The 25,051-nt window shown below is 39.6% G+C and overlaps 1 protein-coding gene across 2 annotated transcripts in view; it reads right to left on the bottom strand.

Annotated features, from left to right (window-relative positions):
* Nucleotides 1-24,789, bottom strand: part of SYCE2 (synaptonemal complex central element protein 2) — a 384,804-nt gene extending 360,015 nt beyond the window's left edge. Inside the window, exon 1 of one of the 2 annotated variants that reach the window (XM_044084679.1) lies at nt 24,454-24,789. The gene's annotated coding sequence lies outside the window, so the exon portion shown is untranslated. The remainder of the gene's footprint in view (nt 1-24,453) is intronic. The other variant, XM_044084680.1, reaches the window with a different exon arrangement.
* Between the last annotated feature and the right edge of the window lie 262 nt (nt 24,790-25,051).

Genomic DNA, 25,051 nt, shown 5'->3' with positions numbered 1-25,051 from the left:
AAAGCATCCACTGAAGAATCCGCATGTGGTATCTGGCTAATGGAAGCAGAGGTATGGCTGCCATAATTCCCAACACCTTTAGAACTAACCTGGCTTTGATTCTGTTGTTGTTGAGAAGAAGTGATACCAATTTGTGAATGTCTGATATTCTCTGATGTGTTAGCCTTGCAGACATGTTTATTGTATCTAGATGTGCGCCTATGTAGGTAATAGTACGACAAGGCGACAAAACAGACTTTCAATTTATTGAAATACCCAGGTTTTGACAAGCGAAAAGTGTAATCTCTGGCCATCAGAAGGAGATGCTTGGTGGGAGCTGTGAGGAGCCAGTCGTCCAAATATGGAAACACCTGGAATCCTTGTCGTCTCAGGTGAGAAGCTACCACTGCCATGCATTTGGTAAACACCGGGGCAGTGGTGAGAGCAAAGGGCAGGGCCCTGAACTGAAAATGACTGGTTCCCAGCCTGAAGCGGAGGAATCTTCTGGAGCGTCTGTTCATCTTTATGTGATAGCACGCATCCCGAAGGTCTATAGAGCACATCCAGTTTCCTTTGCCCAAAAGGGGAAGGATGGATTGCAGCGTGACCATCCGAAATCTTGTTTTCTTGACTGATTTGTTCAAGACACTGAGATCCAAAATTGGTCTCCAGTCCCCTGTTTTCTTTGGAACTACAAAGAACCTTGAGTAGATTCCGGATCCTTGTTGGTCTGCTGGAACTGGCTGAATTGCTCTTTTTGCAAGCAGTTTTGAAATCTCCAAAGCTGCTATATCCCTTTGAGCGGGTGGAACATCTGGAAGGGATTTTTTGACTGATTTGGAAGAAGAAAGGGGATAGAATAGCCTTCGAAATGATGGACTGTACCCATTTGTCTTGAGTCAGGGATAGCCAGGCTTCTGGGTACAGTGACAATCTTCCCCCGACTGCCTCCGAAGATGGGCAGTCGGGCAACACCTCAGGGATGCTGAAAGGGCTTGTCAGAGAAGGTTTCCCGATTGCCCTGGTTCTGCGGACCCCCCCTGCCCTTAGGCGGCGTCTACCATTGTTATTCCCCTCTGCCTCTGGCGGAACGACTCTGCGCCAGGCGAAGTCCCTTGAGATTGTTTACGGAACCACATCTTTCCCCTTCTGGCCTTTGGGGTAAGGCCTAGAAGGAGTAGAAAAACGGACTCCGACGGCAGAAAGGGTCTTGCCATCAGCCTCGCACCTAGTCAAGGTTTCTTTCACTTGAGGACCAAAGAGGATGATCCATCGAAGGGAGTTTGTGAAAGACGCCTTGAAGGGGTCCAAAATTGCATAGCCGCATCCAGGCATGCCTACGCAAGGCCACACCTGTCCCTGCGGCTCTGCTCGCTCCATCAGCCGCGTAAAGAAGGCACATGGAGGAGTTGGTTATGGAATTAAGGGTAGCCAGCTGCGTGTTCATTTTATCTTGGAACTCCGCAGCTGTAGGGTCCTTTAACATTTCACTCGCTTCCTTGATCAAGTCCCTTTGAAGACGAGTAAATGGCAGAGGTAGTTCAGCGAACCATGGTAAAAGTCGCTGACGAACATCCGCTTCCTACCTATCCATGGACCTAGATTCTTTGTTAGGTGGATGGACAGGTACTGAAGGATCAGCTAGCTCCTTCTTAGTGGCAGCAGCTACCACCATAGCATCCACAGAAACTCCTTTCGTTAAAAACTGCTTGTCTGCTGGAGCTGTGATGAACTTGGAGGGTCTCCTGGGAGTGGGGTCCACTGAATCAGGAGCCGTCCATGCCTTCTTAGCAACCACCTGCATGAGGGGGTCGAAGGGGGGGGACACCCAGGAGGTGGAAGGACGAGAGCCAAACGCCTCAAGATACACAGATTCCGAAGGGTTGAGGGCTGGCCAATTTCCCCTCTGTTTCAGGATCTCCAGAATGTCTGCAAATGAGACATCTTCAGAAGGGGAACGGGGAACCCTCAGAATCATCCAAATCTGTGTCTGACGTGATGGACTCAGGTGAGTCAATGTGTTACCTCTTACACTTCCTCTTCCGAGGGGCTCTTCTGCCAAATCAGGACAGGCCTCGAAGAGGATGAAATCCCACTGGGGTTCCTGAGGAGCCGGCTCTCTGCGGTCCGGGATGAGGGAGTGAGTCGACTTAGCCTGAGGCACCATAGAGGGAGGGGACGGAGCCGACTGTGGAGTAGAGCCAGGCTCTAACACACTCCGCATGACCTCGAATGCACCCCTGTCAGGCAGAGCCAGAGGTCCCGCTCCGAGCTAAGAACCTCTCGGCACCGACAGTGATGGCTCGAGGCGATGTCGGAGCCGAACTCACCAGCGCCAAGCACCGAGAGGGAGAGGGGTCGGACAAGGGTCCGATGCCACTCACCCTCGAGCCGACGAGGAAGTCCGCCGAGATTCTTCAAAGGAAGAAACGGAGCCGACGATGGAGCCGAAGACAATTGTATCGGCTCCGACGCTATCACAGTCTCGGTTCCGCGACCCGCTCCGAGCTCAAAGGAGTGAAGGAGGAATATATTGCTGGACGGGGCAGGCATCGACTGATGAGTCGGGCTCTGAAGCATCTGGGCCAGTGCCTCGGACTTAAGAAGTCGACTCACTACCCTCTGAAGGTCATGATCCGACAGCCTCGATGACCTAGAGGAGTGAGATCTATGGCTCCGTTCAGACAGCAGGGGAGATCCTGGAGCCGAATGAACGGAGCCAAGAGATGGTGACCTTGACCTCTTTCTAGTTGTCGGCTCCGAAGGTTTGGTGAGCCGACGGATCAATTACCTCGGCTCCGGTTCAGCTCCGGAGGGAGCCACAGAAACTGTGGACTGAGACTTATCGGCTCCAGCCGAGCCGATAAAGGCAGAGGTTGAGAAACCTTAGGTCTCGGCTCAGAAGTCGGAGCCGAGGACCTAGATGCCTTAGAGGGCTTCCCTGAAGATACAGATAGGGAATCCTCAGGCTGAGTAAGCCTCTTAGTATTAATTTATTTTTTCTTTCCTGCAGGACCCTGGGGCTGAAGGCATGGCAGACAGCACAGGAGTCCTGCAGGTGCAAAGGCCCCAGACAGACACAAGAAGTGTGAGCGTCTGTCAGAGACATTTTCTGACAGCACATCACACTTCTTGAATCTGAGACCTTTGCTTCTTTTGACATTTTGTCTGAACAGGTGTACACAAACACACACAAACACACAAGTTATACCCTGTCAGATTACTACAAAAAAGGTAAAGGTAGAACTAGTAATTTAAATTACAATAAACTACAAAAACACACACACTCCACTAGGGGAGGAAGGCCTATAGGCCCAAGGGAAGAACCAAAGGTTCTTGGGGAAAAAACGGAAAATTTTTGGGTAGGGAGTAAAGTTTCTAAACTACTCTAAACTAAGAGAAAAGTTAAATTAAGGGGTTTTAAGACTAATTTCACAAGAAATTTAGTACTCACCAGGAACCGGTAGAAACAACCAACCTCGAGCTGCAGCGGCAAGCGAGATCTGAGGTAACTCGCCTAGCATTGTGGGATATAGGGGAGCCTCGAGCGGTGGAACCAACTCGAGCTTTAGAGTGGCCGAGGTCGGCTCCGAACCCATCCAGCAAGAATGAAGGCGAGATAGACAACTTAACATACACAATATTTAAATAACTTAGGTTACGAAATGTTATCATCTGCTTCTTTTAACAAAAACAGGAGAGCAGCTGCTATACTTTGGAGAAAATCTATTGTTATGCCTAAGGTCATGGAATCCATTAATGATCCCAAAGAAATTTATACATTTGTAATAATTAAATATAATGGCAAATTTAATACACTAGCTAATTTTTACTGAATTCCTGGTATAGGTGCAAGAGGGGCTAAAGATCATTTAAACTTACTACAAAAGTCATTGGAAGGGTAGTTTCATTTTAGCAGAGGATTTTGACTGCATATCTAGTACAGAAGATTCAAGTGAAGAGAAGAAAGCTAAAATTATGGTATCAGCTAAAGGGGTCTATATTATAATCTTGAAGGTTTAAAACTTTGAATCACTAAAGATCGAACTTTAGTGATCGAAGTCTTAAACCATCGAAACCAAAAAAAATACTAAATTAAAAAAATAAATAAATAAATAAATAGTGTCTAGGCTGGGGGGCAAGCCCCCTGCACCCCCACACCCCCCTACTTAAATATACCAACTCTGAGAACGAACTACACTGAAGTAAACGGAAATCTCCCCTACAGAGATTTTCCATTTAAATGTTCGATATAGTGCGCTTTCAGTATTCTCATGTCGACAATATCGTATTCGATATTGTCAGACTTTGAGATTTTAATATAGACACCAGCTAAAGCACTAAACAGATGCATTAGTAATAATAATAATTTAGATGATTTAGTAGTAAAAGCAGAAGATAAGTCATTGTTCTTCACTCATTATTTTTATGTGCATGGTAAGCAAACTAGAACTGATAGGATTTTTTCCTCAACAGTTTTACTTAATAAAGTGATTTAAAACCATTCCTTGTCTTTATCTGATCATAATGCACCAAGTATTAATATAACAATGGATAGAAAAAATCTCAGATTACTTATAAAATCCCAGTATATATGATAAAATTAAAAGAATTTAAAAGTTATTTTAAGAAACAAATTGAGAATTTTTTTATCTTTGAATGATAATGGTCGGGTATACTATGAGATTCCTTAAAAATGTATATTAAAGACAGAATGGGAAGATTGGCTAGTAATAAAATGAAAGAATGGGATAAAGATTTGTTGGAAACACAAGATGAAATACACAAAGTGAGGTTTGAACAACAAAGAACTTAGATAATACTGAAGCCATTAAAAAGTTAATACAAAATATCAAACAGTTTTAACCCATAAAGTGGAGATAGCTTAAGAAAAAATAAACTGCACAGTTATGCAGTGACTTCAAAAATTCTGCAAGTTTAGCTAATAGAAGTAAGAAGTTTATTTATTTATTTAACATTTGTTAACCAGGAAAGTCCAACTTGGAATTAAGCCCATTTCCTGTGGAGGCCCATGAAGAGACGCTCCAGATGCATGTCTTTGTAACGTGGGAGGAAACTGGAGCACCCGGAGGAAACCCACATGGATGAAGGGAGGACATGTATACTCCACACAGAAGGCACTCCAGGCCGAGAATCGAACCACAGAACCTCTTGCTGTGAGGTGACAACAATACTGCTGCACCACCACTGTGCTGTGGAAAATGGCAATACATCCATAATTCTGAAATCCTCACACTAATAAGTTTGCTTCAGACTTGCAATAAATGCTTAATATTTAAAAAAATCCATGAGGGTTTTAATAAAGATAATAATCCTGATGATTACAAAATTCATAAGCATTGAAAGAAAAATGTTACTAACAAACTCAATGACCAACAAATATCTCTGTTGACTAAGCCTATTACCCTAATAGAAGTTAAAGAAGCTTTAAAAAAAAGAATAGTAAAGCTCCAGGGTTAGACTAAGCATGGAATTATATAGTCTGCTAGAGCTATAGTAGACAAATTCATTAATGAAGATCAAAAAGGATTTATATTCAATAATATAGCAATAACCCACACCTGGGTGTCGGTGATGTGGATTTACCCATGGCTGGTGTGGTTTGGTCACGAGGGCGAAGCCCGAGTGGCCAAACAAAGACAACCGTGAGTAAATCCAGCATTACCCACTCCCAGAAGTGGGTTATTGCTATTATACAATGACATTATTTAAGGGAAAAAAAATTACTTTTCTTAAATAATGACATTGTATAATGCCTCCTTGCTGCCCTTCCGCAGCTGTCTGGTATTCTGCAGCAGTTCTGATGTACTGCACATGCGTATGCTTACGCAGTACATCAGAGCTGTGGGCAAAAGCAACGGAGAAAGCAAGATCTCCGTTGCTTTTTACAAAATTTCTCGCTATGTTAAAGGAGTTTAACATAGCGAGACAGCTTTAAAAAAAGCAACGGAGAATCTGTTGCTTTTTTTTTAAAGCTGTCTCGCTATGTTAAACCCATTTAACATAGTGACAATTTTGAAAGGAGAAAGCAAGATCTCTGTTGCTTTTTACAAAGTGTCTCGCTATGTTAAAGGAGTTTAACATAGCGAGACAGCTTTTAAAAAAGCAACGGAGATAGGATAATCTGTTACTTTTTTTAAAGCTGTCTCGCTATGTTAAACTCGTTTAACATAGCGAGACAGTGTGTAAAAAGCAAAAGAGATCTTGCGTTCTCCGTTGCTTTAAAAAAAGAGTTATACTAATGGAAAAAGTCTGGGTGACCGGACCTTTTTCCGTTAGTATAACTCTGATTTACAACGTGCATGCTGACCAATCAGCATGCACGTTTTAGAATATCAATGGGGGGGGGGGTCGTTGTATAATGTATAATAATATACAAAGTGTAGTAACTATCTTAGCTTTAGCAAAAGGAATGAACAAGAAATTGGCCTTAATTAGCTTAGATACTGAGAGGTTTTTGATTCTGTACATTGGAACTACTTGTTTAAAACTTTAGAAGTCTTTACATTTAAAAAAATAATTTATTGGAATATTAAAAAACTGTACAGAGACTGTAAAGCATATGTTAAAATTGGATCTTACATTTCTCAAGGATTCACTTTAAACAAAGGCACAAAGCAGGGTGTCCATTGTCCCTCTTATGTTTGCATTAGTTATTGAACCTTTAGCTAACAGTATAAGATGCAATGAAAAAATTATGGATTCTCAATTAACATGGATTGTCAACCTAAAATACAGCTTTTTGAAGATATTTTACTAACTATATGAGATTTAAATTATTCAGCTGAGGAAATAGATGAAGAAAATGAAAAGTTTCAAGAACTATCGCTGACGAAATTTAATAACAAAACTGAAACTTTAGTGTTAAATCAATTACCATACAGTAAGTTTAAAAATAAATATAAATATAATTGGGAAGGAAAAGAACTGAAATATTTAGAATAAAAATCTATCAAGAAGTGAGTAAGGTTATTAATAATCATTTTGAATAAAAAAAAAATAACAAAAGAAGTGTCACATCTTATTAAAATGGAATTATTTTTTTTATACTTTTGAGTATAGGTTTGTACTTTTTTAAATAATTATATTATCCAAGATTATATACATGTTGTATTTTTAATTCCTGACAAAAACACTTTAAAAACATGGAAACAAGGTTAATTTCATTCTTATGGTATCCCAAAAAGCAGAGAATTGCCTATAGAAATCATATAAGATTATGGGAATATGGCTGTTTTAGCTTCCCAGATGTAGAATTTTATTCTATCACTGCAAAATTTAACTATTTTATATTCTGGATAGACTTTACTACCCAGGATTCTATATATATATATATATATATATATATATATATATATATATATATAGTTTCCTATCAGAAGCCTGAAACACTATAAGCCTGAAAATCTAAATCCTGAAAACTAAAGCCTGAAAATTCAAAATCCCGAAAACCCAAAATCCTGAAACTCAAAATCCTGAAAACACAAATAATGCTAATATTTCACCATAAAGACACTAATATCTACCAACTGACCCTGACCCTAACCCTAAGGTCCGTCACTATCGCACACTCACCTGACCAGCCTCTAACCCTAACTCACTTAAACCGCCCCTAACCCCAATATTTGTCACTATTGCATACATGCCTAACCTGCCCTAACCCTAACTTAAACCGCCCCTAACCCTAACATAAAACCAACCGCACACTTTACTGAACCCAACGCATGACCTAACACCACAGGGCTAACAATTGCAAAGCCACAATGACGTCAGTATGTCCATTTTGTGTTTTCAGGATTTTGAGTTTTAGGATTTTGGGCTTTCGGGATTTTGAATTTTCAGGCTTTTGTTTTCAGGATTTTGATTTTCAGGCTTATAGTGTTTCAGGCTTCTGATAGGGAACCATATATATTGGCAATACAACTGTTACCAGAAAGAAATATACTCAAAGAAATAAACTCATGCCTAATAACATTTTTATGGTTTCCCAAAAGAAACAGAATAGCTTCAAAACATCATATCACACCATAGAAACAGGGAGGATTAAACATTCCTGATATAGAAACACATATAAAAGCATCAATACCTAAAACAATCTCAGATTGGATAAGTCCAACTTATTCTGCAAATTGGAAAGAATTACTAACTGTAATATCCATAAATTAATTTGATTTACAAAAACAATCAAATAACAGATAAAAACAATTTACCATGGCACATATTATGTATTAGTATGCAATATAACATAACTAAGCCCACTAAAACTCGTACTATTATTACATTGACTCATTTAGGACAATTATTAATGCAAATGTAGATTTAAAAATCTGGTTTGATCGTTTAACATCATTCATAGTTACAAAGAGCTATCCACATAAAATATACAGGAAAATAATTTATTCTTGGGAACAGAAAGGATTTGTTTGTTGGTTTCAATGTATCAAAGAACTAAAAGTTCTGGATATGCAAACAATAGAAACAACATACAAAATTCCACAACAGGATTGGCTAACTATGCAAAGCATTCTGACGTATTCACAAGATTTAAGCAGAATAATTAGTAATTCTTCATTTACATTTAAAGAAATACCTAAACTTACGAATTACCTATACGAAATCATATATAATGATTATGACATGGGAAATAGTATTTCGAAATTTTACAAGATATTGATAAATTATAAAGCACCCAAATCCTCATATTGGAATTATATAACAAAAGGACACTTATTACAGCTAACTGAAGAAATTAAATCAAATATTTTATTATCAATAAAACATACATCCTTTACACAATACTGGAAAGTTTTTAATAGGAAATGCTTGCACAAAGCATTCTAAATGCCAGATAGAATTACTAAAATTAATTCTTCCACAAAGGGAATATGTTGGAGGTGTGAGCAAATACAACACAGACTGGAATCACATTTTTTTTCGACTGTGTTAAATTTAAGCCATTTTGGAATGGTATTAAAAACCTTTTACAAGCTTTATTTAATGAATTGTTTAACTTATCTAAAGCTCTAGTATTATTAAATGTGTATGAAGGTCCTCATTTGAATGAGTCAAATATGTATCTAGTTTGGACAATGCTTGCAATCTCAAGGAAATGTACAACAAGAAGATGGAATACAAACACAATACCGACTTTGGAAGACTTCTACAGCCTACTGAAGACCATATCATTGTTGGAAATTAAAATTAAAGAATTAAGGATTCATCGTAAGCCATTTATTAACAATCCACGGAAAAAAGTCTTATCATTGACACTTTACAATAACTGAAAAGATACTCTCTGATAACTGGATTGTTTACCTATAAAGTAATTGTATATATTGAGCTCTGTTGTGTCAGGCTGATGTAAATACTGTAAATAGTTATTTAAGATGTTATATACAAATACTAAGGAATTTATTCAACTGTATTTGAAAAATAAAATTTTTTTGAGAAAAAAAAAACAATGTTAAACAGAATTTACTAAAAAGGAATGAATTAACATTATGGTCTGATAGCTTTGAAAAAGGAAAAGCTAAGTTGCCAGAATATGTAATGAAAGATTATAAGTTTGATGGATCTGTTAACCAGCTAATATTATCCATCACTAAGAAATTAAATGAAATTATAGATAATATGAGTGAAGAGGAACAGAACATTATTCCATTATATGAATATATGAATGCTTTCATCTAATGTAAACTGACTTGCAAAGGAAGCTTGTCCAAGTTATATAATTTAATTATAAATAATAATTTGGATGCAAAATTCTGGAAATGTTTAGACTGAAGTGGATTGAGTGACTCAATAGATGGTAAGAATAAAACTTTGTTACTTAAATCAGTTAGTCAAACTTCTCATCAAGTTTATACTGGAAAGTTTTTCTTTTATGTGGAAATATATACATAGAATGTTTGTTACTCCCTATAAAATCTCCAAGTTTGGTAGACTGACTTCTTCAGTCTGTTGGAGATGTAGTAAAGATGTAAAAGCTGACCGGACAGATGTTTATGGCTTGTGAAAAATTAAATGTTTATTGGGAAGAGATAAGTATGTTTTTAGGGGTTATGGTCTAATAATCATTCTTTAACTAGATCAATAATACTAATGAATGTTCCACTTCCTTTATCTGTAAAAGCCAAACAACAAAAATTGGTCTGGAGTCTCCTGGCCGTAGCTAGAAAAGCTATTACAAAACCTGGAAATTGAATTCTGAACTCAGTTCTTACATTCAAAGAATTTTTAAATGTAACAGCAATACTATGTGAAACTATAAAATAAGTGATCAGAATAAGATCTAAATATCATACTAAGACTTTTAGTGGTTGGGATAGCCTTGAAATGTTGCTAATGAAATACCAAGAATCTTAATGTGTTAATTTTATAAGATTACCTTGATGGTTCAATGTATTTTTAACACTGTATAACAATATTTGATCTTGAGTTCCTTCCTTTCAGTGTATATATTGCAAATACATTAAATTAATAAAAATTATCTTAAAACGAAAGAAAAATGATAGCTTGTTTTTATATTTGCAAAGTTATTCACATTGTGTTCAATTTAACAAATGTTTTTACTGGAATACAAGATGTCTACAAGGACAAACAATTAATCATGAGAGCTGAATAATGTAGTGTGTTGTGGGTAAAACTTACAAATGCTCTTCTATGCATCTGCAAAGTAAGTAGCTGTTTTTTAAAACCAACTTACATACAAGAAGTCTGCAGGTACACGCTATTAACCAAGACAGGTCTGAACACTGTCTGGTGAGTGAATTGTACAGGGTACAGTGTAATAAACATTTATAGGCACATTAGCAAGCAGTTCTGTATAAAATAAATAAAACTGAAAACTCTGGGAAGTGAATAAGTGATACAAGTTGCTGCCTCCTCAGCAGCTGTAGTACTTTAATGCATTTAACATAAGAGTGCACAATTTAGATAATGTGTTTAAAGGCAGCCGATGCACTTCTTCTGAGGGTTGAAAGTTAAAGTTTATTGAAAGCATGCAAGCTGTTTTTCACATATGGGAGAAAAATAAGGATAAAAAAAGAATAGATAGCAATTAGCGTTAAGTGGGAACACAGGCTGCAACATGTGCGTTAGCAAAGGTAAGTTTAATTTTAGATTAGGTAATGCAGCCATCAATTCAGGGAAACTGCTTCTATCTGGAAGGGTAAATGTCATTTGTCGAAAATGTAGCTAATTTTGTGTGTTTGTTCTACATTAAAAGGGGATGGGGGGTCTGAAAATGTACTTACGCTTTTTTCTTGACTGTTTTCATTGAAGCAAAAAGTCTTGAAAAATATGACACAGGTTCAAATGGAGATGAGAAGTAAGCACATGAGAGATTAGTGTGACAAAACATGTTTTCATGTAAACTAAAAGTTGGAAATATACATTCAAAAGAACTGTCATGTATAATAGATGTGAGTACTAACTTTCTATCATAATCATTATTCTGTTCAAATGATCATGGAATGTACATGGCCTTACAGGTATAGCTGAAAAGCAAACAGTACTGAATTATATTAAGAAGTGTAGGGCTCAGTTAGCAATATTGCAAAGACATACTCGGATAGAAATGAGCATATGAATTTGACAAAGAAAGGATTTCAGGGTGGGCATTCAGCAGAATATCAAGGAAAAAGGAAAGGGAGAGTTATAACACTAATTGCTAAAGGGGCTCCAATAGTGACAAAAGAGGAAAAAAGACAATAATGATATATTTGTCAATGTAAGGAATTATTGACAGAGGGAAGGATTACACTGGCATGCATTTATATTCCATCTAAAACTGCTATTATGGAGCTTAAAAGAATTTTGGGAGAAATAATGCATTTTCAGCAAGGCATATTTATGGATGGGAACAGAACCTGATTTGCAATAGGGATGATGAGTCAGGGGGATCTAGAAGGGAAGATACAAAAAATTAGAGAAGATTTTTGAAAAGAAAATGAAAGCGTTTGGCTTGTAAGAAGTAAATACAGTAGAAGGAACTCAGACAGAATTTACATATTATTCCAAAAGATACAATAACTGATAAGTCTTGATGCAAAGAAGGCATTCAATAAAGTTAGTTGATACTTTTTAAGTAGGGCTGTGGTACCATTAGTGTTTCCTGATAGAATAATAGGGATAAAATTAGGATGGTATTATGAAGGACCAGAAGCAAGAATTAATGTTAAATGTTTCCTCTCCAACAAGCTATGTTCGAACAGAGGAATTAAGCAGGGATGTCCTCTTTCCCCTTTGTTATTTGTTTTATATTTAGAGCCATTAGCAAAGAAAATAAGGAACTCACAAATTCAAGGGTAAAATTGGCATGGTGTTTGTGAAAAACTGAAAGGTTGCCAGCCCACCCTGATAGAATCTTGCAAATAATTTTATGTGATTTGTAAATATTAATATAATCCACAAACTGGTTTTAGAAATATAAAAAGAAAAAAAAATGTGTTATATGTTCTGAACTTCAAAAATATAACCACAGTGCATCCTGCTGGAAGAAAGCTGATAAAGTAAAGCATTTTAAGACTGTTTGATCTCAGGGCTCGGAGACGGGATGTCTGGATGAAGGAATTATTTCTATTGTCTTAGGACAATAGTTAATTGCTAGATTTTACATGTATAATGTCTTTTGTTGTGGTGGTTTGCTGGCCAGGTGCAACCTTACTAAGAAAACTAAGAACTGTAAAAAATAAATTATGTCTTACCATAACGTTTCATCTGTGTTGTAGATCTTTGTTCATTCCTTACCATTAGGACCTCGGTTCTGTCCTCGGAACCGATACGGCTGTTTCCAAGCTTGCACCAGCCAAAAACTCTCAGCTAAGACCTACCCATAATGCCCCTCTCCTAGTTACTTCAGATCAAGTTTGCCTGCCCTTAGATAATAGATGTAGTAACAGAAAAAAATAGTAAGAGGCTCTGACTGAGCAAATACCCTAACCAGGAGTTCCTAAAGTCCACCAGGAGTCCAGGCAGAGGGAAGGAGGGCAGGATGTAATGAATGAACAAAGATCTACAACACAGATGGAACATTATTGTAAGACGTAACTTCTTTAGCTGATGTAAATCTTTGTTTATTCATTACCATTAGGACCGAGTCCCCAGCTACTTGAATCTTAGGTGGCCCTAAGGAAAGATATTCCTGAGCACCATAGAACCAAAAGATGCTCGTCCTCTGGAGGCCAAATCCAATTTGTAATGAGATATAAAGATATGAGGTCTTGCCCAAGTGGCTGCTGTGCAGATATCATCCATAGAGGCTCGGGAATGAAATGCTATAGAAGTAGCCATAGATCTGGTAGAATGAGCCTTTATTCTGGAAGTTAAGGATAGCTTATTCTGTTGGTAGATAAAGGTAATGACGTTTCTAAGCCAGGAGGATAAAGTCACTTTGGAAACAGGTTTACCCAATCTGGGTCCTGCAAGGGCCACAAACAAATGATCTGTTTTCCTGAAAGATTTAGTCCTGTCCAAATAACAATGAAGCTACCGATGCACATCAAGGGTGTGCAAAAGGTACTCCCCTCTGTTAGAATGTTGAGGGAAGAAAACCGGCAGGTCAACAGACTGGTCAATGGAAAAGCCAGAAATTACCTTGGGCAAGAAAGAAGGGTCAGTATGAAGGGACACCCTATCCGTGTAGAAGATCAAGTAAGGACTCTTGACACTAAAAGCCTACAGCTCAGACACTCTTCCCGCTGAGGTAAGTGCTACTAGAAGTAAGGTTTTCCATGACAAAAATTGCAAATCACGACTCAAAAGGCTCAAAAGGAGAACTTGTGAGAGACTGAAGTACCAAAGTCAAGTCCCAGAGTTCTAAGGGAGGCCTGACCAGAGGTTTAACATGTAATACTCCTTTCAAAAAGGTCTTGCATAGGCGGTGTAACATAATTGAAGAATTATCAAGATCATTATGAAAATTGGCGATAGCTGCTAAATGTACAGTGATCGAAGCTGCGGCTCCTGCATGCAAAACAGTAGTCAGGTATTGTAGGAACTTTTGAATGGGCATAGAGAAAGGGTCTAAGTTCTGATATTTGGTCCAAATAGAGAACCTAGTCCATTTACTAGAATAAACTTTCCTAGTGGAAGGTTTGTGTGAAGCCAGAAGAATTTCACAAACAGGATACAGGATATGGGATGTCAGGCAGCCTGGCAATCACTGGAAGTGAAGGAACAAAACTGTGAGCTTGAGACTGTGCAGGTTCGGATGAATCAGTCCCTGAGGATGAGATAACAGGTCTTGGGAATGATCCACGATTCACAGACTGTGAATCAGATGAGGCCATAGGAAGACCTGGTGGCCAATCGTGCATTACAGCATCCCTCGGTGGTTTCCCCCTGAGGGGGGATCAGGGCAAAGTAGCTTCTGCATTTGTAGTTTAGGGGGAGAAGCAAACAGGTCGCAGCAAAGCTTGCCCCAGCGTTGGAAGATCCGATCCGCTGTTACAGGGTTCAGGGACCACTCGTGAGGCATCAGGATGTTCCTGCTCAGATTGTCCGCAATAAGGATGGAACTCCCAGGAATGTGTGTTGCTATAAGGAAGCGGTTGAAAGATATCACCCGGTGCCAAATCCTCATGACTTCCCAACACAGGGGCTAAGACCTGGTTCTGCCTTGCTTGTTGATATACCAGACGACTGACATGTTGTCTGACCGAACTGCAATGGTCCCAGAGGGTTGGGACGCATGGAACATTTGCAATGCTAGGAGAACGACCCTCAGTTCCAGGACATTTATGTGCAAATTGGCCTCCATGGGGGACCAGGTGCCTTGGAAAGTCTTTCCCTGGAAATGCCCCCCCCCCACCATAACAGGGAAACGTCTGTGGTCTCCGTGGCCGTGGGCTGGGGAAGACAGAATGGACGACACCAAAGATTTGTTTGTGGGTTCATCCACCATAACATTTCTTCCTTGCAACGGTTTGAAAGACATAACATGTGGCCGAGTGGGTAAATTGGCAACGACCACTGTGCAGAAAGGAGCCACTGTAGGATTCTCATGTGCAGTCTCGCCAGTGGTTCCAACGTAATGGCAGCCACCATGGAGCCTAAGAGTTGTTGTACAAGACATGCTGGTACATAGGTCTGAGAAGAAGGTCTTGGATTTGGTGTGTTATGTTCGAAAACCCGTGAGGGGGAAGAGAAGCTTGACAGGATGTTGTGTCAAAGACCGCTCCAATGAATTCCAGTGTCTTCGTTGGAGACATTGAGATTTATCCTTGTTGATTGTAATCCCCAAGCGGAGAGCGAGACCTTGAGTGCAAGATTACTGGTCGGAGCAGTAAGGAGCCAATCGTCTAGATAAGAAAACACCTGAAATCCTTGTAGTCGAAGATGAGCTACCACAACTGCCATACATTTGGTGAACACTCGAGGGGCTGTCGAGAGACCGAATGGCAGTGCCCTGAACTGGTAGTGAATGGCTCCCAGCCAGGAGCAGAGAAACCTCTGGGAGCGGTGATCCATCTTTATGTGGTAGCACGCATCCTGGAAGGTCTATAGAGCACATCCAGTTATCCCTCCCTAGGAAGGGAAGAATGGACTGTATTGTGACCATCCGAAAATTTTGAAGTTTGATAAATTTGTTCAATAGGCTGAGATCCAGGATTGGTCTCCAGTCCCCTGTCTTTTTTGGCACTAAAAAGAACCTTGAGTAAAACCTGGATCCTGTCTGGTCTGGTGGTACTGGATGGAGGGCTCTATTCCTTAGCAGCTTTTCTATTTCTAAGGCTGCTAATTACCTCTGATTGGGTGGTACATCGGGGATGGGAGTTAAATCAAATGGTATTTGGGAGCCTCTGGATATTATTCTCTGCACCCAAACATCGGTAGCAATAAGATGCCAGGCTGGTAGATGCAGAGAAAAACGATCCCTGACTGCTTCCAGAGGAACGCAATCAGGCTGCTGCTCAGGAGCGCTGGCAGGGTCTGCCGGAGAAAGAATCTCTAGCGCCCTGGTTATGCAGACCCACTCTATCCCGAAAGGGACGTCTTCCATATGAGTTGCCCCCTCTGCCCCGGGGGGATTGTTCACCACGAGTGTCGCGAAAAGATCCTTAAGATTTCTTGAACCACATTTTTCCTCCCTTCTGGTTCCTGGAGTAGGACCTCTGGGGGTTGGAAAGGTGTATGCCCACAGTTGACAAGGTCTTTCTGTCTTTCTCACTATGTGTAAGTGTGTCTCATACTTTGGGTCCAAAAAGTGCAGATTAGTCGACAGGTGCATTGACAAAGGAAGATTTAAAGGGGTCTGCGAAGTCACACAACCGCATCCAACCATTACATTTCATGAGAACACCTGATGCGGCAGCTCAAGCTGCCCCCTCGGTGGAGTGAGATATCAAATGCATCAAGGAGTTCAACATGGATTCAAGGGTAGCTAGTGGCAGAGGCGACAGTATCACACACCTCATCAGGCAGTACCCCACCAAAGAGGGAGACATTTCAGAAATTAGGTCTCTTTGGAGGCGAGTAAAGTGTGCCAGATGGAACAGCGATCAAAAGGCGAATGTCGCTGAAGCATAGGTCCGTTTCCCTAGTCTGTCCATGGTCCGGGACTCTCTGTTTGGAGGATGGACAGTGGAACTATCTTCTGCCAGTTCCCTCTTGGTGGCCGCCGCCATGACCATAGAATCAACTGTCAACTGCTAAGACCAATGGGGCTGGTCTTCAGGTGTAGATAAATTTTTTTGTCTGGCCTCTGCGGGACACGTTCTACGTTGTCTGGGACCTTCCAGGCATGCTGCACAATGATTTTAACAACGTCATCTGCTGGGGAAGTCACCCAGGAAGTAGATGGCCAGGCACAGAAGGCCTGCAGGAACACAGATTCCTCAAAAGAAGGGTTATAGGACTTCCAGTCTCTCCACTGCTTCAGAGGTTTGAGAATGTCTCAGAATGGGATGTCGTCTGGGGAAGACCGTGTGGACCCTTCCCCCTCATCACAATGAGTGTCTCTGGTGACAGATTTCTCCAGTGAATCAAGGTGCTTCGTCTTGCACCGTTTCTTCCTGGGTGGCTCCCCAGTGGGATCTTCTGAGGAGGACTCCAGAGAAGGGGTTCCCTTCAAAGAGGGTTCTTGTGACTCCCGTGCCCAGGGTCCCAAAATAGAGGGTTGGGAGAGGTGCATGCTAGGGGAGAGCTCTGATACTGATGTCATTGGTGCTGACTGCGAGTCCATGATCTGTACAGCAGGCCCACCTAAGAAGGGATGGGAGTCCGGAACCCGGAGGGACAACCTCGGAACCGGGGTTACACCTCGCTGTGAGGTGCCCACCTCCAGGTGAGGAGCTCTGAGAGAACTGGAAGCCGTCGGAGTTGTGGACATAAACGGCACCAGCGATAAAATAGGTGCCGGGCTAGGGACCAAGGTACGGATGGTCCAAGCACTGCTTTGGGAGAGCATCAGTTCCACCGGAGCTGATGCAGCAAGTGTGGATGGTGCTGATAGGAAAACACTGCTGTCGGAACCGAGACAGTATGCACCGGAGTGGAAGTATCTTGTTCTTGGCAGGTATTCGAGTTTTGGAGCCGATGGAGCCGAAAAAACTGTCTGCACCATGGCTGGGGATGGTGCCAAAGCAGGTTCAGTCATCGGAGCTGATGTCGGATCCAAGGACGGCACCGAAGTCAGTGGTGCCGAGGTTAGAACTGAAATAGGGGTGAATATCACAGATGTCACCGAGGGAGAAGGCACAGAACCTGGTGCTGAAGAGGTCTCCGCCGAGGGCGCTGGCGAAGCACGAAGCCGACTCTGTTCCATAACTGACAGAGATACAGGAACTGAGTGACTCCGTTTGTCCTTATGTTTTTTTGGTTTCTGGAGGGGGTGAGACCTCCGACCCAGACAGAGCCTCTGAAAAAGGTGTCTTGAGTAATCCGTTTTTTCCTTATGTGTTTTGGTCTTTGGAGGGGGTGAGACCTCCGACCCAGATAGAGCCTCTGAAAAAGGTTTCTTTTTAAGATAACTTTATTTTTACGTTCTGCTAGTGTACAATTGCTAAAAACTAGCACAAATTCACAGTCAGGTTTAATATGATCCACGCCCAAACAGTAGACACAATGAACGTGTTTCTGAGTTAGGCATCTTACGTCCAAACGTGTCACACTGTTTAAATCCCAACTTAGCTTTGTCAGACATAGTAAAGCAACAAGACCATCCTATAGAAAAATTAAGGGAGAAAATATCAATGATGTTATTTTTTAAAAAAAAATACCACTAGTAAAAAGGAAAGGCCTGTCAAAGTCAGAAGAGAGGGACAGTACCAATAAAGGTAAAAATTAAATTAGCAAGGAAAAGGGTAGGAAATAGGCTTAGGTTATAGGCGACAGTGAGAAAAAGCTAACTTGACTAAAAATTAAATAATTTTGAAGAGAAACTATCTTAAAATTAACAATTTTTTACTTAGCTTTAAGAGAGATGGTTAGCACATCTGACTAGGAACACGGCAAACGAGATTTGAAGTACTTAGGAGAGGGACATTATGGGTAGGTCTTAGATGAGAGTTTTTGGCTGGCACAAGCTTGGAAATGGCCATACTGGTTCCGAGGATAGAACCGAGGTCCTAATAGTAATGAATAAACAAAGATTTACAACATTAGATTTTAGAGTTTCAGGTAGCCTGGGAACCAGAAGTGTCAAGAATGATATAATCTAAAATGAGTCAGCAGTGATGTATTATCAATTTAAGACTTTCTCAGAGAGAGAGAGAGAGAGAGAGAAAAGAGCATTTTGGATTTTGTCTGAAGAACATCCACTGCCTAGTACTCTGCCTTTACTCTGTATGTATGTAAGTTATTTAGAAAATTGCTTCTCTTAGAAATAGATACAAATAGTAAGTGTAGTCTAGCTGTTTTCTATATTTATGTCAGAATATTCAGAATATTCTACAGTATTATTTTAAGCATTTTCATGTGATGTCTAAACTCTTGACTAGCACTGTGTTGAATTGAGGAGAGTAATCCTGTGTTTTTATTATTTACTATTAAATATTTTAAACCTTTTCAACTGTGTCTATTTTGTGTAGAGATAATTTAAGCTCTAGAGTACATTGCATGTATATAGTGATACTGTCCAAGCCACTCCACCGATCACACTTACTAATTGGATAATAGTATTATTACACAGCGAAATTGGTCACCCTTTGGGAAGGGCCTTATTAGTAGCTGATATTAGGGGTTCTGGTGGCAGTGGATTACTACCTTATAGCCTGGGCAGAAGGGGAATACCTAGTGAACCTGTGCCAGCCTTCCCCAGGAGTGTCTGTGTGTTTGTATATAAATCATCTCAAAGTGTGTGTGTGTGTGTGTGTGTGTGTGTGTGTGTGTGAGCGTCAGCTACTTGGGAAGGGACACAAAGCACTGGTTGGACAGAGGTAGCACTGGGAGGACTTGGCTTGGAAGCCTGGCTAAGGACTCCACTCTATAGCTGTGCCAGTGGGGAGTCTTATATGTGATCTGGAGAGAAAGGGAGAAACCAGCCCCGGACTGACTGTGATCTCTGTGTGCTCTTAAGGGAAATTGTACTTTACTGTGTGTGTGTGTACTTGTTATCCTTGCCAATGTGCATGCCCCTCACTGGTGCTAGTAGTGAGGATTGAGGCTCCTTGATTACTGGGCCAGTGCACAGGCATCACAGTGTTTTCTAGAAAAATTGGCTTTATTTGCAAATGATATATTACTTTATACCAAATAAATCAAGAAAAGGACATTTCAGTGTTGTGGAACATTCTGAGACAGTTTCAAGTTGTTTCAGTGTATAAAATAAATGAAGATAAAACAAAGGTTACAGTGCTAACCCATGTGCCTACACACAAATTGGTTCAGGAATACCCATATTTATGGAAACATGATAAGATGAAGTATTTAGGTGTATGGATTAAAAAGTAGCAGAGAGAGATTTTAATCCTGCGACTCCCTTAGAACCCCTCGGGTCTCTCTAGCTGTTTGATATATCTGGTGAGATACATCGCAAAGGCAGCATTGTAATCACCAATGAATATAAATGGATAATAACATCTTTAGATCTGGAAGATATTCCCTTAGTCTTCAGGTGCACCAAGAACTAGGATTTCCATACAAATGTTGCTACATGGTGATCAAAGGAGAGAGAGAATTATCAACCCATGTTCAGAGATCTCTAACTGGGTCTCTGATCGCTTGGAAGTAAGGCATAGGTCTCCTCTGAGGAGCCTCTAAGACACAGAAAAGAGGTACAATGCTTCTAGTCTTTCTTAGTAGCTTAATGATTTTAAGCCTGCGATCATCTCTGTTAGGAAGCTCTGGGGCCTTTCTAACTGTTTAATGTGTCTGGTGAGATATTCCCAAATGGAGCACTGTAATTACTGCTGAATACAAACAGATAATAATATATTTATATTTGTCTGATATTCCCTTAGTGATCAGCTGCACCCACAAAAATTATTTCCTGACACCTGATACTAAATGGTGATCAAAAGAGAGAGAATTAGCAACCCAGGTCTCTAACTGTATTTTCATTTCGAAGTGGAATATTATCAATGTTATATGCCAGGGGGATGCTTTGTCTACCAAATTTGACAATATTGCATTTTTTTCACATTTAATTTAAGACAATTTTCAATACATCAGACATTTATAAGTGTAAGTTCCTGCTGCATGGCTTTCTGTGTCAGAGGTATCTGTTACTCCACATCTTTTTTTCAGTTCAAGGTTCTAAAAAGTGTCCCCACTCTTTTCAAAAGAATGCTTTGCTAGAAGTGGCAAATGTCTTTGCCATTGTTTTCTACAGATCTTGGTTTTAAGTTGCACTTCATCAGATGATTCACTTTACAAGTTTTACTACCATATTAAACTGATTATAGGAGATGGTTACATATAGTATGCAGACGTAACTTGGTTGCATATCTTACTTCCTGGAATGCAAATTCAAGTTATGCCTGCTTGCTATCAGCAACCAACACCATTTAAATGTACCAACCTTAACACTGTTAATTTCTACCCTTAATGTTATAACTCCCTCCCACACCCTAAAACTCTGCCCCTATCCTTAAAATTCCATTCTTAACATTAAAATTCCATCCCTGACCTATAAAACTCATTCCTTAAATACAACATAAAAACTCCTTCCATAACCCTAAAACGCTGTCCTTAATCCCCAAAATCCCTCCCTAACCCTCTCTATCTAACCTAAATCTTAAAACCTAACCACTGGAACTAAAAGGGTACCCAAACTCAAAAACTTACTTTAAAAGACAGTAAAAGGACTCCAGAACTACTTAAAACGTCTACGCCTCCCATTTTGCCATAGAAGCAGCACACTGTTCTCCTTGGCATAACTTGCAGTTACACTACTTCTACATAGCTTCTATCTGCCTGCTAAATAGCCACAATCCTAATTATATGTGCAGCACTCAGGTTTTTGCAGTAAAATATAGCATATACAGCTCATTAAAACAGAGTTTATGATTTCTAATATAATCACTATACAGCCACTACATATAAGGAATGTGTTTCATTTTCATTAACTGCTGGAATGCTCAACAGCTATTTTGTTCAGACAATTTAGCAAAACAGCTGATCAACAGTTCATTGAGACTGCTAGTGTCAGGGCTGGGAAATATGCCCTTTCCCTGGTATTGTGTGATCTCAGAGTTGGAATATATAATAGTAGGGGATGTGGGGATACAGAGGGGCTTGCTCTCGTTTAGTTACATGCTCTGAGGTTGTGTATTGGAGCATGAGAAGATTCTTGCCAATTTTTTTTCAATTATTTTGTGAAAGAAGTGACACTGAAGTTTGGGTTTTCAATTTTTTTTAAGCAGACCCCAATTTATATAAATATATATTGGGAGGATTGGTACTTTTCCATTAACGGGGCAACAGCTTTTTTGGCCTCGTCAACTGTTTAGTCATAAGGAAACATCATTCATTCTCAATATTTGCATAAACATGCAGTATCAAAAACATCAGAGTGCTGAAATTCATTGTGCCTCTTTTTTTTTGTTTAACATGTGTGTGACTGAGAGCATTGTAAGAAGATGACTCCACCGTCAAGGAATTGAATTGCTACTTAAAAGCTGTGAGTTGTGTTTAACTCTATTTCTATGATGATCAGGAGTCTGCATCGATTTTCCCTCTGTAGCAATGTATAACCAACCAAGCAGACAATGATCTATGACTTCAAGGAGAAGTCCTTAAAATAACTAATTCCGTTTTGTATTGCTTCACGTGTATCGAATTTAAACCAGACCAGGCACCTTCATGGCTGTATAAGTATTCACTGCAGCTTCTTTTCATTTGTCTCATTAACAACAGACTACTCACATTTACTATTATTCAAAACAATGTAGCAAAGAAACATATGCAAATACAACTAGCTTGATCAGTTGCACGACGAGGAAAACAGTAAAATGCGACCAAAAAAGCTGTTGCCCTGTTAACGGAGTAGTAAATGTGACTAGTCTGTTTCTAATGAGATAAATGAAAAGAAGCTGCAGTGAATACTTATGCAACCACGGAAGTGCCTGGTCTGTTTTACAATCCATATTCAGCCTCACACGTGAAGCAAATACAACTAGCTTGATCAGTTGCACAATGAGGGAAACTTTAAAATGAGGCCAGAAAAGCTGTTGCCCCATTAACGGAAAAGTACCGGAGGAGGATTTACCTATTATCAATGTTTTTGTCGAAAACTAAAAAAGCCAGTTCAGCTGACCAAAAATGAACTCTTAAAAAATTACCAACTCTTTTGTGAGATCGTGGAAGAGAGGATATTGAAGAATTTTGATTAATAAAGCTGGCTTGAACTACACTACTTCCAAACATATTCACAACTAACTACAAACTCATTTGTCATCTAGAAAAATGCCCTGCACAACATAACTTATTGCTGACTGCTGTCCAGCAAGGGACCTCCACTCTAGTGACAAATTGTTATTACTTACAAATAAGTCAAATAATGTTGCAGGAGACTCGCTCTACTCCCAGTACATTGCTAAATTCTGGAATAGTATACCCACACAAATAAAACTCTCCGATAAAACTCAATAGTTTTAAACAGAAATGTAACTACTCTATGTTTAACTGGAACTTAGTACAATGGAATGTAAGCAAATGGAGCTTTTCTCATTGGGCCTCCTCTGAAAATGGTTATCATCCAATCAGAATTTCTCAGTAAACAACAAATAAATAAATAAGTTGCTCTTTCCCAATGTAATGCGATCCCAAAGTTGACATATATAATTAGAAGGGGATTTTGGATCAGGGGGGCTTACCCCTACAAAAAATTACTTCTTTTATTGATGATTTGTCAGTTTTTCATATTTGAGGTTCACAATTATGTTATTTGGAGAAAATATCATAATGTCGCACAAACACACACACACATATCATATTAATATGTATATGTACACACACCAGGAATAGAAAATAATCAGTAGGGTTACCTGTGGTCAGGTTTCTTTAAGGCCTATACATCCCTCTCAACCTCTAAATCCAAAAAATCTGGATAAAGCAAAAAATATGACTGAACAAAGGCCCAATATCAGTGACAGATTTTTATGTATTGCCCCTATAAAACCGGAAAGCTGTTAAAATAACAGAATTTGTATAAGCATGAACTTTCTTAAGGAAATGAAGTCTGAAACTCAAATCCATGTCATTATTTTGCGACTTCGGTTCTCAATGGCTTGCCAGAAATACCACAAATGTTATGAAGAACAGACCAAAATTATGCGACAAAAATCTGGAGAGTTGATAGGTTGATGATGATGGAAGCTACTCAATGACAATGTTTCACTTATTTGGTACCTCCATTATTACGGCACTGATCAGAGTCTTTATGAAAGCACATCACGAATTATAAAAGCATCTAGTGTTTGAATTATAAAAAGTATTAAAGTGCTGATCTCTCTCTGTCTCCCAGTTATGATTACTGAAGGCTGCATTTTTTTTACTCAAACAATTTTATTTTGTTTTCCAAGAATAACAATAATTATAGTTACATTTCTAGATAAATAAGTAACATTCTATATACAATATTTACAATTGGCCCAATGAGAAAGAGAAAAAACAGTCAGTGAAAAAAAAAACAGTATTTCACAATTCAAAAGATTTATTTTGTCTCGAATGTTGCGATTTTTAATACTCATCGAATAGTGCACGTGTTGTTTAAAAGAGGGAGAGTGAAGTAGTTACAGCGAAAGACATCTATATGATCAACTTGAGACTGCAAATGCGATGCTGCTTATGACGGCTAACAGTAGGGCATTGATTATTAATTACGAACGTAAAGCTTCCAATGTCAATAAGCATAAACCAAAATACTGTTTTCCTCCCCGAGTGTAGATTCAAGTTGTTTTCTATCATTAAAATTAATAATATAAATTTCTTAAGCGGCAGCTGATATATCGGTAGACAAACTTCGCAAATACAGATCTTTTAAAACTATAAGTAACCGACAAAGTTCACCTTGCTAGTTCAATTCCGCCGCTCCAAGTTCATTCGCCCAGAACAAAACTCGGTCTAGCGTGGCTGCTGACTTACCGACAAAAAATAAATAAATGTATTCCAATGCCACAGTTCCTGTAAGTTAAACACTGCGGCTGCTTTACAGGTTTCAGTGAGAAACAAGGAAAACGCACAGTTCTTGGTCGCAACTATGCCTGAAATACTAGGCCATTTCCTTACTAATAGCTTCGTGCCCAACTTGCGTTTCCCGCCCGCGGCATTCAAACACGTGATCTAATCTGCCAGTTAGCGCGATTACTCAAGAGTGCGTTACCCCCAACGTCCAGTCTCACTGTCTTCCTGACTCCCATCTGGTTAGTATTTTGCAGGGACACGATGTACCCTAAAGTGTGCGTTCAGTGTTTCTATATGATACACTCATGCGTGTAGGTAACCGTGATAGAGTGCTTATCCACATTCAGCGTGGGCTGGTTAAGTGACTTGTTCATAGTAATAGAGAAGACAAATTAAGGCTAAACCAAGCCCTTGCCTTTGCAATGGCCGAATAACCAATAAAAGAGAAAATCATATGTAAACATCAGAAGTCATAAGATAAAAT

The sequence above is a fragment of the Protopterus annectens genome, chromosome 9.part0 (genome assembly GCF_019279795.1).
Source record: "Protopterus annectens isolate FY-2018-M chromosome 9.part0, PAN1.0, whole genome shotgun sequence".
Lineage (NCBI taxonomy): Eukaryota > Metazoa > Chordata > Ceratodontiformes > Protopteridae > Protopterus > Protopterus annectens.
The sequence above is the reverse complement of the archived record's forward strand: the minus strand, read 5'-3'. Positions and strand labels throughout refer to the sequence as shown.